This window comes from Pristiophorus japonicus, chromosome 21 (assembly GCF_044704955.1).
Source record: "Pristiophorus japonicus isolate sPriJap1 chromosome 21, sPriJap1.hap1, whole genome shotgun sequence".
In the NCBI taxonomy this organism is placed as follows: domain Eukaryota; kingdom Metazoa; phylum Chordata; class Chondrichthyes; family Pristiophoridae; genus Pristiophorus; species Pristiophorus japonicus.
This window is the reverse complement of record NC_091997.1, coordinates 78,437,950-78,457,374: the sequence shown is the minus strand read 5'-3', so window position 1 is coordinate 78,457,374 and position 19,425 is coordinate 78,437,950. Positions and strand designations below refer to the sequence as shown.

Sequence of the window (19,425 nt, the reverse complement as noted above, 5' to 3'; positions counted from 1 at the left end):
AGTTCCCTTCGCATTTTGAACCAGGCATCGGGAAATTCCAAGGAGCAAAAATGAAGATCCACCTAATTCCGGGGGCGTGACCCATCCATCACAAGGCGAGAGCAGTACCACACATGATGAGAGAAAGGGTAGAGATTGAGCTCGACCGGCTGCAACAAGAGGGCATAATTTCACTAATCGAGTTCAACGAGTGGGCCAGCCTGATCGCTCCTGTCCTCAAGGGAGACAGCATCATCAGAATCTGTGGCAATTACAAAGTAACTATCAAGCGTTTCTCCCTGCAGGACCAATACCCACTACCAAAGGCTGACGACCTCTTTGCAATGCTGGCGGGAGGAAAGACATTCACGACGCTGGATTTGACTTCAGCCTACATGATGCAGGAACTGGAGGAATCATCGAAGGGTCTCACCTGCATCTACACGCACAAAGGTCTTTTAATTTATAACAGGTGCTCATTTGGAATTCGATCAGCGGCGGTGATATTCTAGAGAATCATGGAAAGCTTACTGAAGTCGGTCCCGAGCACTGTGGTTTTCCAGGACAACATCTTGGTCAAAGGCGGGCACAGTCAAGTATCTGCAGAACCTGGAGGAGGTTCTTAGTCGATTCAACCGCGTGGGGCTCAGATTAAAACGCTCGAAGTGCGTTTTCCTGACACCTGAAGTGGAGTTCTTGGGGAGGCGGATTGCGGCGGACGGCATCAGGCCCATCGATTCGAAGACGGAGACAATTGAGAACGCACCGAAGCCACAGAACGTGACAGAGCTGCAATCGTTTCTTGGACTCCTGAACTACTTTGGTAGCTTCTTACTATGAAAAGGGGATGAATGGGTTTGGGGCAAAAGCCAAGAAAATGACTTTGTGAAAGCGAGAAAATTGTTATGCTCAAACAAATTGCTTGTGTTGTATGATCCATGTCAGCGTTTGGTACTAGCATGTGATGCGTCGTCATATGCCATCGGGTGTGTATTGCAACAAGCCAATGATTTCGGGAAACTGCAACCAGTTGCTTATGCATCCAGGAGTCTGTCTAAGGCTGAGAGAGCCTACAGCATGATTGAGAAAGAAGCGTTAGCGTGTGTCTATGGGATAAAGAAAATGCATCAATACCTATTTGGGCTAAAATTCGAATTGGAAACTGACCATCAGCCACTTATATCCCTGTTTTCTGAGAGTAAAGGGATAAATACCAATGCATTGGCCCACATCCAGAGATGGGGGCTCACATTGTACGCATACAACTACACCATCCGCCACAGGCCAGGCACAGAAAACTGCGCCGATGCTCTCAGTTGGCTGCCATTGCCTACCACAGGGGTGGAAATGGCGCAGCCCGCAGATTTAGCCATGGTATGGAAGCTTTTGAGAGTGAGAAATTACCCGTCACTGCCTGGCAGATCAAAACCAGGATGAGCCAGGACCCCTTATTTTTCCGAGTCAAAAACTATGTGCTTCACGGGAGTTAGTCCAGTTTCCCAGTGGAAATGCAGGAAGAGATAAAGCTGTTCCAGCGTTGCAAAGATGAAATGTCTATACAGGCAGACTGCCTTCTGTGGGGAATCAAATAGTGGTTTCCAAGAAGGACAGAGGCATTTTCATCAATGACGTCCACAGTACCTATCCAGGCATCGATGCGGACTTAGAGTCCTGCGTTCACAGATGTAATACATGCTCGCAGTTAAGCAATGTACCCAAGGAGGTGCCGCTAAGTTTATGGTCTTGGCCCTCCAAACTGTGGTCGAGGGTACACGTCGACTATGCAGGCCCGTTCTTGGGTAAAATGTTCCTTGTGGTTGTAGATGAGTACTCCAAGTGGATTGAATATGGGATGATATCGGCTAGCACGTCCGCTGCCACTACTGAAAGCCTGCGGGCCAGGTTTACCACACACGAGCTACCCAATGTCCTTGTGAGCGACAACGGGCCATGTTTTATCAGTGTTGAGTTCAAAGAATTCATGAACCATAACGGGATCAAACATGTCACATCTGCCCCATTTAAATCAGCGTCCAATGGTCAGGCAGAGAGAGCAGTGCAAACCATTAAGCAAGGCTTGAAGAGGGTAATTGAAGGCTCACTGCAGACTCGCCTATCCTGAGTCCTGCTTAGCTACCGCACGAGACCCCACTCGTTCACTGGAACCCACCTGCTGAACTGCTCATGAAAAGAGCACTAAAGACAAGGCTGTCGTTCATTCAGCCTGATCTACGTGAACAGGTAGAGAGCAGGCGGCTTCAACAGAGTACATACCATGATAACACAAATGTGTCACAAATGTGTCACGCGAGATTGAAATCAGTGATGCTGTATTTGTATTGAATTATGGACAAGGTCCCAAGTGGCTGTCGTGGCCAAAAAGGGGAGCAAGGTGTTTCAGGCCAAACTTTCAAATGGACTCATTCACTGGAAACACTTGGACCAAGTCAAACTCAGATTCACGGACTATCCTGAGCAACCTACCTTGGACCCTACCTTTTTTGATCCCCCAACATACACACCATTGGCAACCGGCACCACGGTTGACCACGAAGCAGAATCCATCATCCACAGCAGCCCTGCAGTGCCCAACACACCAAGCAGCCCAGCAAGGCCAGCTGCACAGCAGCCTAGCGAGGGCCCAACAAATGATTCAACAACACCAGCTTTCAAACCAAGACAATCAAGAAGGGCCCCAGATCGACTCACATTGTAAATAGTTACACTAGTGACTTTGGGGGGAATGTTGCTATATATGTAAACTTGTATTTACTCTGTACAGCCACATTAGAACATAAGAATATAAGAATTAGGAACAGGAGTAGGCCATCTAGCCCCTCGAGCCTGCTCCGCCATTCAATAAGATCATGGCTGATCTGGCCGTGGACTCAGCTCCACTTACCCGCCTGCTCCCCGTAACCCTTAATTCCCTTATTGGTTAAAAATCTATCTATCTGTGACTTGAATACATTCAATGAGCTAGCCTCAACTGCTTCCTTGGGCAGAGAATTCCACAGATTCACAACCCTCTGGGAGAAGAAATTCCTTCTCAACTCGGTTTTAAATTGGCTCCCCCGTATTTTGAGGCTGTGCCCCCTAATTCTAGTCTCCCCGCCTTTATCTTGTCTATCCCTTTCATTATTTTAAATGTTTCTATAAGATCACCCCTCATCCTTCTGAACTCCAACGAGTAAAGACCCAGTCTACTCAATCTATCATCATAAGGTAACCCCCTCATCTCCGGAATCAGCCTAGTGAATCATTTCTGTACCCCCTCCAAAGCTAGTATATCCTTCCTTAAGTAAGGTGACCAAAACTGCACGCAGTACTCCAGGTGCGGCCTTACCAATACCCTATACAGTTGCAGCAGGACCTCCCTGCTTTTGTACTCCATCCCTCTCGCAATGAAGGCCACCAGAGGGCTCATCCCCTGGAGTCCCAATGGATCCCATAATCCCTTGAGAGCACAGGTATTTAAGGAGGCCTCGGAGGTTGGAGAGAAACTCTGGAGACCTGCAATAAAAGACTAAGGTCACGCGTTACTTTGAGCTCACAGTGTTCAGTCTGACTCTTTCTCCATACATAACAGGTAGCACACTCGCCTCTGAGTCAGTAGGTTGTGGGTTCAAATCCCACTCCAGGGATTTGAGCACATAAATCTAGGCTGACACTCCAGTGCAGTGCTGGGAGAATGCTGCACTGTCGGAGGTGCCACCTTTCGGATGAGATGTTAAACCGAGGTCCTGACTACTCTCTCAGGTGGATGTAAAAGATCCCATGGCGCTATGTCCTAGCCAATATTTATCACTTAATCAACGTGGTTGACTCTTAACTGTCTTCTGAAATGACCCAGCGAGCCACTCAGTTATACCAAACTGCTACGACAACGTCAGCACTGCGGGAGCACCTTCACCCCACGGACTGCCGCGGTTCAAGAAGGTGGCTTCACCACCACCTTCTGAAGGGCAATTAGGGAGGGGCAATAAATGCCGGCCTTGCCAGCGACGCCCACATTGCAGGAACGAATGATAAAAAAATACATTACCGCACTATTATAAAAATAAGCGAGTGCCGGTTATTTTTAAAAGCATCTTGTGCAAGAGCTGACGATACCATAATAAACTTGCCAGACTTGTGAAGGACAGACCCAGCAGAAATAAAAGCAGCTCAATGCTGCTGTAATACAATCTGACAGGAATTCACAGTCTGATGCAATGTTCCCACTAATGTGCGCGCAACCGGGCAGTGATCTGAAAAGTCCTGAGCAGGCCCTCACCGGCGTTTACATTGTAAGCACCGCGCATGCGCAGAAATTTGAAGGCACCGCGCAATAAAAGCAACAGGCCATGCGGAACAAAACGCTGCTTACAGGGAACATTGGTCTGATGTAACATGATTGGCATGTTTTCCAGCAACGAATGGACCTAGATTTGCATGCACATTATGGTATGGCAACAGTTACAGGTAATGAGCAAGTTGTGGCAGAAGAGAGCTTAACTCCTGCAATGTTCTCACCATTAATAAACAGGTCTGATCCTGTGTTTGTACAGCAAGATGAGAGATACTGAGAGACATCAGAATGTATGTCGGTAAAGCACTAGACGGGAGATGATTTCCCCTAGTTATTGCTTATTGCTAATTTCCTAAACACAGCAGGAAGATTTCGCCTGATCACTATTCCTAAGTCACAATCCTTTGTTACCTCTAGACTGGACTAGTCCAACGCACTCCTGGCTGGCCTCCCACGTTCTACCCAATGTAAACTTGAGGTCATCCAAGACTCGGCAGCCCGTTGCTAAACTTGCATCAAGTCACGCTCACCCATCACCCCTGTGCTCACTGACCCACATTGGCTCCAGGTTCAGCAATGCCTCGATTTCAAAATTCTCATACTTATTTTCAAATCCCTCCCTATCAGGGAAGTGGAGATGAGGCCAAGATCAGATCAGCCATGATCTTATTGAAAGGCAGTGCAGGCTCGAGGGGCCAAATGGCGGACTCCTGCCCTTATTTCTTATGTTCTTCTGTTTATGGCTGGTCTGATCTTGGGGTCAGCTCCAGTTTCCTGCCTGCTCCCCATAACCGCTGACTCCCTCATCGCTCAAAAATCTGTCTTATCTCCACCTTAAATATGTTCAATGACCCAGCTTCCACAGCTCTCTGGTGCAGAGAATTCCAAAGATTCACAACCTTCTGAGAGAAGAAATTCCTCCTCATCTCCATTTTAAATGGGCGGCCCCTTATTCTGAGACGATGGGCTAGACTTTTCCTAAAGCCCCTCAACGCCCGATTGTCCGCTGAGAAGAATCGCTAACGTTCGGTGAGTAACGCTGGCAAGAATTTCCATTTTTATGTTTAAAGTACGGTAATTAGAACTAATTGCCCAGCGCGATAATAGGCGTTGCACACTCATTGTCGGCAGTTTTCTCGGTGGTTAAGTGGAAAGTTAGTAACACGGGCCGTCATTACCAGAATGGACGGTAAGGAGTAAAATTTAGTCCAAGGCTGCGGTTGGGTCTAGGGAGGGGGAAAAACTTAAAAAAAAATGTCAGTAAAAAAAAAACATGCAAAGCATTCCTAAATAGCATTCCGAATCGCCATTTAAAAATTTAAAAAAATAAATAAAGAACCTTTAACTTACGTTTCTTTGCAGGGCTTTTACAGGGTGGGTCTCTCGGAGATCTGGACGTCGACGGTTTAGGCCAAACTTATGCCCTGCGGTAGTTCTTGCCATTGCACGTGGGCAGTTTGGTCCCGGCGGGTGACTTCAGATATGGGCGATAACGTTCAAAAACTTAAGTGGAAACTTTCGCCGGGCGGAAAAACAGCTGTAATGCCGAGAAAATCGCCGACAATGAAGGCAAAAGTCTAGCCCCATGCTCCCGAGTTCTAGATTCCCCCACGAGGAGAAACATCCTCTCTGCATCTACCTTGTCGAGCCCCCTCAGAATCTATATGTTTCAATTGGACAATACATGCAGTGACGGTTGTCCATTTTGGATTCTAACGTTAGACTAATACTTTAGAGTTTTTGCTTGCAGAAATAAGGGAACAGATCCCAGATACAGATGCAGAAATAGTGAGGGGTCTGAAAGCATGTTTGAAAAGCTAGGGAAAGTGAGGCAGAGGTGTTTGGGAAGGAATAAGTTCGGGAAAAGTCAGGGAAAACGTTTCCTAAAATTCTTTATTCTTGATAGTTTTATCTTTGATTGTTTGTTTTCCTTCGGAAACGGGATCGGTTGGAGCGAATCCAGGGCGGAGCAAGTTGTTTCTGGTGCATGTGAAAAATGGGCTCAATGACCTCAATGGGTCATTCCTACTTCTATAAACTCCTATTACTTGCAATGTCATTCCCAATACAATGTTGCCGTGCAGCAAGCTATAACTTTACATTGCCATTGTGTCAAAGTCATGCTTGACACACTGAAACTAATATTTGCATTTGTCATTTTTCAAGCAGTTGAGACATAATAAATCAACATCATCATCATAGGCAGTCCCTCAGAATCGAGGAAGACTTGCTTCCAATCTAAAAGTGAGTTCTCAGATGACTGAACAGTCCAATATGGGAATTACAGTCTCTGTCACGGGTAGGTCAGACAGTGGTTGAAGGAACGGGTGGGTGGGACTGGTTTGTCGCACGCTCCATCCGCTGCCTTCGCTTGTCCTCCGCATGCTCTCGGCGACGAGACTCGAGGTGCTCAGCGCCCTCCCGGATGCTCTTCCTCCACTTAGAGCGGTCTTGGGCCAGGGATTCCCAGGTGCCGGTGGGGATGTTGCAGTTTATCAGGGACGCTTTGAGGGTGTCTTTGAAACGTTTCCTCTGCCCACCTGGGGCTTGCTTGCCGTGTAGGAGTTCCGAGTAGAGCGCTTGCTTTGGGAGCGTTGTGTTGGGCATGCGCGAACAATGTGGCCTGCCCAATGGAGCTGGTCGTGTGTGGTCAGTGCTTCGATGCTGGGGATGTTGGCCTGATCAAAAGGGACGAGTTCACAGATGTTTCAATGAAGGACCCGATGTTCCAGTCCTGAACTCCAATTGAAGTGGTGGAGATGCCGGTGCGTGGATTTTTTTAACGTGTGGTGACTGTTGCATATCAACCACCGCATGGGCTTGACAGAGCTAGGCCTTTATCCAGTGGCAAGGGTTAAATAGAATGACTGACTAATGTATGGACAAATGCAGTAGTCATTGTTCGTTTGCCGTGAAGGAGTTGCGAGTAGAGCACTTACATTGCGGAGACCACCCAAGGACTCATTTTTAGAGTGGAAGCAGATCTTCCTCGATTCCGAGGGACTGCCTATGATGATGAGCCATTGTTGCACACAGCAAAGCCACAAAATTCCAATGACTTGTTCGTCTGTTTTTGGTGCTGTTGGTTGAGGGATAAAAACCAAGCCTGGACACCAGGAATTCTCCTTTTTTCTCTTCCATTAGATCCAATGGGTCTTTCATGTCCACCTGAACTGACGGAACAGGCTGCGGGATTCAACTTCTCACCCAAAGGACGGGTTTCGGGCAATGTCGGAACTGGAGCGTCAGCTTAGTTTATGTGCTCGGGATTGGGCAGGAACCCACAATCCTGTGACTCGGATTGAAATAAACTTGTGTAATTTTGTATGTTAGTATTATGACGCAACGTGATCGGAGCCCAGGAGGGGCGTGAGTTCGGGAGCCCAGAAGAGGCAAGGGTCCTGGGGCAGCATGATCCAGCCCACACTGCTATATGTGTGCGCACTAGGTCCGTGCAGCAGAGCTGGTCTCCAGTCGTCTTGGCTAATCCTTGCCACAGGACCAAGACCTAGCTCTGTCAAGCCCGGGTGGTGGCTACATTTGTCATTCCTCAAGCAGTTGACACATAGTAAATCATCAATATCATAGGCGGTCCCTCGAACGAGGATGACTTGCTTCCACACCAAAAGGCCAGTGTGAGTCAGGGAGGCCCAGCGGGAGGTCGAGAGGCGGAGCAGCAGCGTCCCAGGCCTACAAAAGGCCAGCGTGAGTCGGGGAGGCCTAGCGTGAGTCGGGGAGGCGAGCTTGTGCAGCTCCAGCTGGGAGAGAAAGCAAAAAAGTAGAAAGAAATCAAAAGGTGACATCACAGCCAAAGGGGTAAGTGATTGGCTGGTGATTGGTAAGTAGCTTTTGTTTTTCTTTTTATATCAGTAAGTAACCTGTTAACATTGTTGTCGCCAAATTAAGTGTATCTAAGGGTTAAGTCATGGCAGGAGAGCTCGGACACTTGATATGCTCCTCCTGTACTATGTGGGAACTCAGGGACACTTCCGGTGTCCCTGACGACTACGTGCGGGAAGTGTATCCGCCTCCAGCTCCTGACGGACCGCGTTGCAGAATTGGAGCTGAAGGTGGATTCACTCTGGAGCATCCACGATGCTGAGAATGACGTGATTAGCACATGTAGTGAGTTGGTCTTACCGCAGGTAAAGGGGCCACAGCCAGATAGGGAATGGAAGACCAACAGGAAGAGCAGTGCAAGGAAGGTAGTGCAGGTCATCCCCCTGCAAAACAGATACACCGCTTTGAGTACTGTTGAGGGGGATGACTCATCAGGGGAAGGCAGCAGCAGCCAAGTCCATGGCACCATGGCTGGCTCTGCTGCACAGGAGGGCAGGAAAAAGAGTGGGAGAGCGATAGTGATAGGGGATTCAATTGTAAGGGGAATAGACAGGCGTTTCTGCGGCCGCAACCGAGACTCCAGGATGGTATGTTGCCTCCCTGGTGCAAGGGTCAAGGATGTCTCGAAACGGATGCAGAACATTCTGAAAAGGGAGGGTGAACAGCCAGTTGTCGTGGTGCACATTGGTACCAATGATATAGGTAAAAACGGGATGAGGTCCTACAAGACGAATTTAAGGAGCTAGGAGCTAAATTAAAAGGTAAGACCTCAAAAGTAGTAATCTCAGGATTGCTGCCAGTGCCACGTGCTAGTCAGAGTAGGACTCGCAGGACAGCGCAGATGAATACGTGGCTTGAGCAGTGGTGCAGCAGGGAGGGATTCAAATTCCTGGGGCATTGGAACCGGTTCTGGGGGAGGTGGGACCAGTACAAACCGGACGGTCTGTTCCTAGGCAGGACCGGAACCAATGTCCTAGGGGGGAGTGTTTGCTAGTGCTGATGGGGAGGAGTTAAACTATTATGGTGGGAATGGGAACCAATGCAGGGGGACAGAGGGAAACAAAATGGAGACAGAAGCAAAAGACAGAAAGGAGATGAGTAAAAGTGGAGGGTAGAGAAACCCAAGGCAAAAAACAAAAAGGGCCACTTTGCAGCAAAATTCTAAAGGGTCAAAGTCTGTTAAAAAGACAAGCCTGAAGGCTCTGTGCCTCAATGTGAGGAGTATTCGGAATAAGTTGGACGAATTAACTGTGCAGATAGCAGTTAACGGATATGATGTGGTTGGCATCACGGAGACATGGCTCCAGGGTGACCAAGGCTGGGAACTCAACATCCAAGGGAATTCAACATTTAGGAAGGATAGACAGAAAGGAAAAGGAGGCGGGGTGGCGTTGCTGGTTAAAGAGGAAATTAATGCAATTGTAAGGAAAAACATTAGCTTGGATGATGTGGAATCGGTATGGGTGGAGCTACGGAATACCAAATGGCAGAAAACGCTAGTGGGAGTTGTGTACAGACCTCCAAACAGTAGTAGTGATGTTGGGGAGGGCATCAAACAGGAAATTAGGGGTGCATGCAATAAAGGTGCAGCAGTTATCATGGGTGACTTTAATATGCATATAGATTGGGCTAACCAAACTGGAAACAATACGGTGGAGGAGGATTTCCTGGAGTGCATAAGGGATGGTTTTCTAGACCAATATGTCGAGGAACCAACTCGGGGGGAGGCCATCTTAGACTGGGTGTTGTGTAATGAGAGAGGACTAATTAGCAATCTCGTTGTGCGAGGCCCCTTGGGGAAGAGTGACCATAATATGGTGGAATTCTACATTAGGATGGAGAATGAAACAGTTAATTCAGAGACCATGGTCCAGAACATAAAGAAGGGTAACTTTGAAGGTTTAGGCGTGAATTGGCTAGGATAGATTGGCGAATGATGCTTAAGGGGTTGACAGTGGATGGGCAATGGCAGACATTTAGAGACCGCACGGATGAGCTACAACAATTGTACATCCCTGTCTGGCGTAAAAATAAAAAAGGGAAGGTGGCTCAACTGTGGCTATCAAGGGATGTCAGGGATAGTATTAAAGCCAAGGAAGTGGCATACAAATTGGCCAGAAATAGCAGCGAACCCGGGAACTGGGAGAAATTTAGAACTCAGCAGAGGAAGACAAAGGGTTTGATTATGGCAGGGAAAATAGAGTACGAGAGGAAGCTTGTAGGGAACATTAAAATGGACTTCAAAAGCTTCTATAGATATGTAAAGAGAAAAAGGTTAGTAAAGACAAATGTAGGTCCCCTGCAGTCAGAATCAGGGGAAGTCATAACTGGGAACAAAGAAATGGCAGACCAATTGAACAAGTACTTTGGTTCGGTATTCACTAAGGAGGACACAAATGGCCTTCTGTATATAAAAGGGGTCAGAGGGTCTAGTAAGAAGGAGGAACTGAGGGAAATCCTGATTAGTCAGGAAATTGTGTTGGGGAAATTGATGGGATTGAAGGTCGATAAACCCCCAGGGCCTGATGGTCTGCATCCCAGAGTACTTAAGGAGGTGGCCTTGGAAATAGCGGATGCATTGACAGTCATTTTCCAACATTCCATAGACTCTGGATCAGTTCCTATGGAGTGGAGGGTAGCTAATGTAACCCCACTTTTTAAAAAAGGAGGGAGAGAGAAAACAGGGAATTATAGACCGGTCAGCCTGACATTGGTAGTGGGTAAAATGATGGAATCAATTATTAAGGATGCCATAGCAGCGCATTTGGAAAGAGGTGACATGATAGGTCCAAGTCAGCATGGATTTGTGAAAGGGAAATCATGTTTGACAAATCTTCTGCAATTTTTTGAGGATGTTTCCAGTAGAGTGGACAAGGGGGAACAGTTGATGTGGTGTATTTAGACTTTCAGAAGGCTTTCGACAAGGTCCCACACAAGAGATTAATGTGCAAAGTTAAAGCACATGGGATTGGGGATAGTGTGCTGACGTGGATTGAGAACTGGTTGTCAGACAGGAAGCAAAGAGTAGGAGTAAATGGGGACTTTTCAGAATGGCAGGCAGTGACTAGTTGGGTACCGCAAGGTTTTGTGCTGGGGCCCCAGATGTTTACATTGTACATTAATGATTTAGATGAGCGGATTAAATGTAGTATCTCCAAGTTTGCGGATGACACTAAGTTGGGTGGCAGTGTGAGATGTGAGGAGGATGCTATGAGGCCGCAGAGTAACTTGGATAGGTTAGGTGAGTGGGTAAATGCATGGCAGATGAAGTATAATGTGGATAAATGTGAGATTATCCACTTTGGTTGTAAAAACAGAGAGACAGACTCTCTCTGAATGGTGACAGATTAGGAAAAGGGGAGGTGCAACGAGATCTGGGTGTCATGGTACATTAATCACTGAAGGTTGGCATGCAGGTGCAGCAGGCAGTTAAGAAAGCAAATGGCCTGTTGGCCTTCATAGCGAGGGCATTTGAGTATAGGGGCAGGGAGGTGTTACTACAGTTGTACAGGGCCTTGGTGAGGCCACACCTGGCGTATTGTGTACAGTTTTGGTCTCCTAACTTGAGGAAGGACATTCTTGCTATTGAGGGAGTGCAGCGAAGGTTCACCAGACTGATTCCCGGGATGGTGGGACTGACCTATCAAGAAAGACTGGATCAACTGGGCTTGTATTCACTGGAGTTCAGAAGAATGAGAGGGGATCTCATAGAAACGTTTAAAATTCTGACGGGTTTAGACAGGTTAGATGCAGGAAGAATGTTCACAATGTTGGCGAAGTCCAGAACCAGGGGTCACAGTCTAAGGATAAGGGGTAAGCCATTTAGGACCGAGATGAGGAGAAACTTCTTCACCCAGAGAGTAGTGAACCTGTGGAATTCTCTACCACAGAACGTGGTTGAGGCCAATTCACTAAATATATTCAAAAAGGAGGTAGATGTAGTCCTCACTACTCGGGGGATCAAGGGGTATGGCGAGAAAGCAGGAATGGGGTACTGAAGTTGCATGTTCAGCCATGAACTCATTGAATGGCGGTGCAGGCTCGAAGGGCTGAATGGCCTACTCCTGCACCTATTTTCTATGTTTCTATGTTTCTCAGGTGATTGTACAGTCCAATGCGGGAATTACAGTCTCTGTCACAGGTGGGACAGTGGTTGAGGGAAAGGGTGGGTGGGACTGGTTTGCTGCACGCTCCTTCAGCTGCCTGCGCTTGGTTGCTGCATGCTCGCGGTGACAAGACTCGAGGTGCAACGGCCACTACACGTTAAAAAAATCCACCACAGGCATCTTACGCTCTTCAACATGTAGTTCGGGACCGGGAATATCAGGTCCTTCATCGAAACACCTGTGGACTCCTCCATTTTTGCCATGGAAACAATTCACCCTCGATACGAGGGACTGCCTAAGAAAAGGAGTATTATGTATTTCCTGTTGGTTTTTGCTGAGTAAATGGGAAACTGGGCTGTCGTATAGTATTTTTGTGGATTGGTAAATTTTAAACGCTGCACTTAGAACTTCAGAGTTATGCGGGAGATTTCCTGGCAAGCGATTATTTGTTTATCAGGAGAGAACTGTACTCGACTCCTGTTTAGTGCATGTCGTTCCACTATAAATATAAATGTTTCAAGCTGTGTACTCCAATGATCCAAGGTGACCCCCCCCCCCCCCAACCCCACCCATTTGTGCGGTAGTTTGCATTATCTATACTCTGTTAATTATCAACATTTCCATGTTAAAAACGCAGGAACCTCAGCCGTCTTCTCGTCAAAGCTGCACCGAAACACGAGATTCTGAGCTCTGTACTGCATTGCTTGCTTTGTTTAAAGAAGAACACGTTGGTGAAGACAGAACACGGTAATTATTAAATGACAAGTGAGTGAAGCCAGCAGGAAACGACAGAAGAGATCCTCCTGCAATTTCTTTTTTTGATTTCCCTTTTCTATCCTTATACTGAAGCTAATTCTGTTGGGTTGCTAGTTTCCAAATGTAGCTTTACTTTTAGGCTGCCCACTTCATTACCCAGAATCAGGTCAGGTAGTGATTTGTCAGAATAACAACATGGTCCTGAACACACTGCAAGAAACTGACCCCAGTTGACCACCAATATTTTCCCCATCCTGGTTAATTTTGGGATAATGAGTATTGTTGTGTATAGAAGAACTCCACGAGGCTGAGTACTGTGAGTTAAACTTAGAGTGACCTTAATCTTCTTTATTCCAACTCCAGAGTGCCTAAACAACATGGCAGCCAACCTTTTATACTGGCCCTGCACGTGTGTGCAGGTGACTATTAGGACTCCAACAGTCGCGCCCTCTGGTGGCAAGTCTTACATAGTTACATACATAACAAGTATTTCCGACAATTATAACAAATCTCTCTCTAATTGTCTGTATGTTTCATCCTCAATTTCCTTTCGAGTATTTGGCAGTCCGTAATATACTCCCAGTAATGTGCCTTGTTAGTCTTCAATACAATCTGTACGGGTTCTCTTTGGACCATTCTTTGTTTAAATCTTGATGCTCCAATGGTTTAATGTTGTTAATCAATACCTCTAGCCCTCCGCCTTTTTCTTCCTTTCCTCTCTCTTTTGAAAGCTTTACACCCAGGCATATTTAATTACCAATCCTGTCCCAGTTACAGCTATGTTTCAGTTATGTCGTGATTTCAATCAATGAGGCTAATCCCCACGGTTCCCCTTTCTTTGCCGTTCCCCATTCTGCTTTCTTTTTTTTAATAACTATGTTGACCTGTATAAGCTCTTCCAACCTTTTTCCCACGCAGCTTTACTTAACCTTCCCAAGAAGAAAGTAAACCGAGAACAATACTCAGGTCTGCCAAGATGAGAGAGATTTTTTATTTATTCGTTCCTGGCAAGTGGGCGTCGCTGGCAAGGTTGGCGCCCATCCCTAATTGCCCCTTGAGAAGGTGGTGGTGAGCCGCCTTCTTGAACCGCTGCAGTCCGTGTGGTGAAGGTGCTCCCACAGTGCTGTTAGGGAGGGAGTTCTAGGATTTTGACCCAGCAACGATGAAGGAACAGCCGATATATTTCCAAGTCAGGATGGTGTGTGACTTGGAGGGGAACGTGGGGGTGGTGGTGTTCCCATGTTCCTGTTTCCCTTGTCCTTCTAGGTAGTATAGAGTTCGTGGATTTTGGAGGTGCTGCAGTGCATCTTGTAGATGGTGCACACTGCAGCCACGGTGCGTCAGTGATGGAGGGAGTGAATGTTTAAGGTGTTGGATGGGCTGTCAATCAAGCGGGCTGCTTTGTCCTGGATGGTGTCGAGATTCTTGAGTGTTGTGGGAGCTGCACTCATCCAGGCAAGTGATGAGTATTCCGTCACACGCCTGATTTGTGCCTTATAGATGGTGGAAAGGCTTTGGGGGGGTTAAGAGATGACTCACCGCAGAATACCCAGCCTCTGACCTGCTCTTGTGGCCACAGTATTTATGTGGCTGGTCCAGTAATGTTTTTGGTCAATGGTGACCTCCAGGATGTTGATGGTGGGGGATTTGATAATGGTAATGCGGTTGAATGACAAGGGGAGGTGGTTAGACTCTCTCTTGTTGGAGATGGCCATTGCCTGGCACTTGTGTGGCGCGAATGTTACTTGACACTTATCAACCCAAGCCTGAATGTTGTCCAGGACTTGCTGCATGTGGACACAGACTGCTTCATTTTCTGAGGAGTTGCAAATGGAACTGAACCTGTACAATCATCAGTAAACATCTCCACTTCTGACCTGATGTTGGAGGGAAGGTCATTGATGAAGTAGCTGAAGGTGTTTGGGCCTCGGACACTGCCCTGAGGAACTCCTGCAGCGATGTCCTGGGGCTGTGATGATTGACCTCCAACAACCGCAACTATCTTCCTTTGTGCTGGGTATGACTCCAGCCAGTGGAGAGTTTTCCCCCTGATTCCCATTGACTTCAGTTTTAGTAGGGCTTCTTTATGCAGTCCAGGGCATTGAGGAGCAAGTTCAGGGCAGCCAACACGATTTTCTTTTTAAATAAGATCAATAGTTCGAATGGATTGCCTGGAAGGTTGGGCAAGTCAACAATAATTTGCCTTTAATGTTGAAAAGCAGTCCAAGCTGTTTCAGAGAGATGTAAGATAAATCGTATGGTAATCCAAAGAAGGAGAGATTCAGAGGGACAACCAAAAGCTTGGGTTTAAAGGAGAATCTAAAATGTGGAAAGGAAGGTGGCGAGGAGGGAGGGTTTTAGAACTGAACTCTTACTAGTGGGACCTTGGCAGATGAATTGTTGGGGTGAAGGAAGGTGGAGGTGCACAATTGATTAGGGCACTGGAAACATTTAAGGAATATCTCGATACTGTGTCAGAAAGATGGCAGGGTTGCCTTTCAGGAAGGATGAAACCAAATGACTTGACGTCATCCAAAACTCGGCTGCCCGTGTCCTAACTCGCACCAAGTTCCGGTTCACCCATCACCTCTGTGCTCGCTGGCCTACATTGGCTCCCGGTTAAGCAACGCCTCGATTTCAAAATTCTCATCCTTGTTTTCAAATCCCTCCATGACCTCACCCCTCCCTACCTCTGTAATCTCCTCCAACCCCCGAGATATCTGCTCTCCTCTAATTTTGCCCTCCTGAGCATCCCCTTTCTCCCTCGTGTCTTTCTCTAGCATGCTCTTAAATGCCTCTATGCTGTGTATCTCAACCACTCCTTGTGGTAGCGAGTTCCACATTCTACCCACTCTTTGTATAAATACATTTCTCCTGAGTTCCCTATTGGATTTATCAGTGACTATCTTATATTTGTGGCCCCTAGTTTTTTTATCCCCTACCTGTGGAAACATCTTCTCTACGTCTACCCAATCGAACCCCTTCATCATTTTGAAGATCTCTATCAGGTCACCTGTCAGCCTTCGCTTTTCTGCAGAAAAGAGCCCCAGGCTATTCATGCCATACATCACAAATATTCTGCGCAAATGTGCAACCTTTTCTTTGAACTCCTTTTTCTCAGTGACTGTAGCATTTGTTCTGAAGCTCAATCAGTAAGAAACACGAAAAGACTCAGGGGTCGAAATCCGGTTGCTAACGGCTGCTGATAACGCTGGCGTTAGGTTTTAACTGGGAGTTAGACGGTTGGGAGTGGCGCTGGGTGCTCGTCACACCGGACGCGAAATTCGATGGTCCTTGTTTAAGGTTGTTAAAACTTAACATCCCGCCGGCTAACGCCATGGAAACCATGACGTCAGTACGCGTGAAGCGCGTCCTTGGCGTCTCTATGGCGATGTTTAGTTTGAACGTTGGCATTCCCGGCAGTCGTTCTTACAGCCTGAAACAAGTGATGAGTGACCAGCCGAACTCAGGAGGAATTGGCCAGAGAGCGAGGTAAGTTTTATTCTTTCTTTATTTCTTCATTGGGGACGTTTGTGTGTGTGGGTCGGAGAAGTTTGAGGTTTTTTTTTCTTTCTTCCCATTTCTTCCCGTTTCCCAGCGGGCACGGCGGCAGCCTCCTGGTACAAAATTCAGTCGGCCTCCTGAGCTCCCGCCCGAGGGTGAGCATACAACGCCACATTTTAGTGCCGCTCCCTCACCTTTGTCTGTAAATTCAGCACTCAGGCGGTAACACCGCCTCTAAAATGGCGGTAACGAATTTCGACCCCTTATGTGCTTAAAAGAAAGAAAAAATATAGCACCTTTCACCAGCTCAGGATGTCCCCAAGTGCTTTACAGCCAATGAAGTGTAGTCACTGTTCTATTGTAGGAAACTGGACAGCCAATTCACGCACAGCAAGCTCCCACAAACAACAACATGAAATTGACCAAATGATTTGTTTTTGTTTTATACAGATGCTCATTGAGGGATAAATACTGGCCAGGACACTGGGGATAACTCCCCTGCTCTCCTTCAAAATAGTGCCATGGGATCTTTTACATCCACCTGAGAGAGCAGACGGGGCCTCGGTTCAACGTCACATCCGAAAGACAGCACTTCCAACAGTGCAGTGCTCCCTCAGCACTGCACTGGGAGTGTCAGCCTAGATTTTTGTGCTCGAGTCCCTGGAGTAGGACCTTAAACAACAACCTTCTGACTCAGAGGAGAGTGTGCTGCCCACTGAACGGACACGACTTTAATGGAGTTAATCAAGGGTTAACAGAATCTTGCTTGCACTGCTCCAGCATTACATACAAGAACCCCGAACCCGCAGTGTCACACTTTTTTATTTTGCACAAGATGGTGCAGCGATATTACAATGGGTGAGCCGATGAATCACCAGCTTCAATAACCCCACCTGCACCTGTTTACAGTGTGAGGAATGCAACTACTGTCTTGAGCAACACTGTGTGATCACCATAAAGCAGCTGATTCCTGTGCAATTTCAGTGCAGTATGGAGCACCGAGAAGACCTTGGTGGGGGTTGGGGGGGGGGAGCACTGGTCATTTTCAAAATTCTCATCCTTGTTTTTAAATCCCTCCATGGCCTCGCCCCTCCCTATCTCTGTAACCTCCTCCAGCCCCACAAGCCCCCGAGATGTCTGCGCTCCTCTAATTCTGCCCTCTTGAGCATCCCTGAGTATAATCGTTCAACCATTGGTGGCCGTGCCTCCATTGCCTGGGCCCCAAGCTCTGGAACTCCCTGCCTAAACCTCTCCACCTCTCTTACCTCTCTTTCCTCCTCTAAGGCGCTCCTTAAAACCTACCTCTTTGACCAAGTTTCCTGCCGTAATTTCTTCTTATGTGGCTCAGCATCAAATTTATTTGTTTTGCCTGTGAAGTTCCTTGGGATGTTTTACGATGTTAAAGGCACTATATAAATACAAGTTGTTGTTGTTTTGTTTGCCACCAAGGTGGGAAGGTTGGCGGAACAGCGCCCTGCTAAGTGCCATTGGGTTCCTTTGAGGTTTGGTGAGGGGGGGGGGGGGGATCGCCCTAAAAATGACCACACACGGTAGAGTTCTGCTGTCAAACTGGAAGCGGGGAAATGGCTTATAGCTAACACAATTATCAGATAGTTCAAAGACTCGCCAGGTTTTTCAGCCATAAAATGTTCTGAGCTGCCGGCCATATACTAATTAAAGCCATAAAACAGTTTGATTAATTGCAACAGGAAGATCTGTCATTATACTATAGGCATCCCTGGTATGTGGAGCCTTTATCCTTGACGCTCATCACTCAGGAATCACTGAATGGAACTTCAAGACGTTACTTCTTTCCATTTGTGTGAAAAGAAGGAATAAAGGCTTGGATTTGTACAGTGCTTTTCACAACCACCGGACATCACAAAGCGCTTTACAGCCAATGAAGTACAATTGGAGTGTAGTCACTGTTGTAACGTGGGAAACGCGGCAGCCAATTTGTGCACAGCAAGCTCCCACCAACAGCAATGTGATAACGACCAGGTAATCTGTTTTTGGTATGTTGATTGAGGGATAAAATATTGGGCAGGACACCCGGGAATAACTCCCCTGGTCTTCTTCAAAATAGTGCCGTGGGATCTTTTATGTCCACCTGAGCGAGCAGACGGGGCCTCGGTTTAACGTCTCATCCGAAAGAGAGCACCTCCGACAGTGCAGCGCTTCCTCAGCACTGCACGGGAGTGTCAGGCTGGATTTTGTTGTGCTCTTGAACCCATAACCTTCTGATTCAGAGGCAAGTGTGCTGCTCACTGAGCCACAGCTGACACTGTGTGGAGAAAGAACTCTCGAGATTAATAGGAGGCTCGTAAAAATCGTAGATACAAAGTCTGTCTCGCTGGGAGAAAAGCCAAACCAACGAGACTCATTGGCAGACACAGGACTCCACAATCAGGTTTGATTAGTGGGAAGGGTGAGGCCTTCTGACACCAGTCTCATCCTGATTGGTTAAAGGAATGTAGAGATATCTCCCTCATTATAGCCAATTGATGGTCAGCAATGATAGCATCGGTAAACAGTCTGTAGTAAGCTTTTTCTCGAGGGAGCAAGCTGACTCTCTTTAGCTGTTTCTCTGCTAGTTGTGCCCAGAAGAGACGAGGGCCCAGGGGCAGCATGGGCCAGCCCACACTGTGATCTATGAACAGTAGAGTGTGCACTGGGTCCGTGCGGCAGAGCTGGTCTCCAGGCGTCTTGGTTAACCTTTGACACTGGACCAAGACCTAGCTCTGTCAAGCCCGTGTGGTGGCTGGTGTGCAACAGCCATCCCACGTTAAAAAAAATCCACGCACAGGCATCTTCCACCCTTCAAGATGGAATATTCGGTCCTTCATTGAAACACCCGTGAACTCATCCCTTTTTGGTGTGGAAGCAAGTCATCCTCAATACGAGGGACTGCCTAATACTATACTACTAGTTCACTTAGATTGCCTTGGT

The 19,425-nt window shown here is 47.3% G+C and overlaps 1 long non-coding RNA gene across 2 annotated transcripts in view; it reads left to right on the top strand.

Annotated features, from left to right (window-relative positions):
- Positions 1-17,944, top strand: part of LOC139233725 (uncharacterized) — a 43,338-nt gene extending 25,394 nt beyond the window's left edge. Inside the window, exons 2-3 of one of the 2 annotated variants that reach the window (XR_011588202.1) lie at positions 12,854-12,963; positions 16,927-17,944. This is a non-coding gene — a long non-coding RNA (uncharacterized lncRNA). Of the gene's footprint in view, positions 1-12,853; positions 12,982-16,926 lie in introns of both variants that reach the window. The other variant, XR_011588203.1, reaches the window with a different exon arrangement.
- Positions 17,945-19,425: the final 1,481 nt, after the last annotated feature.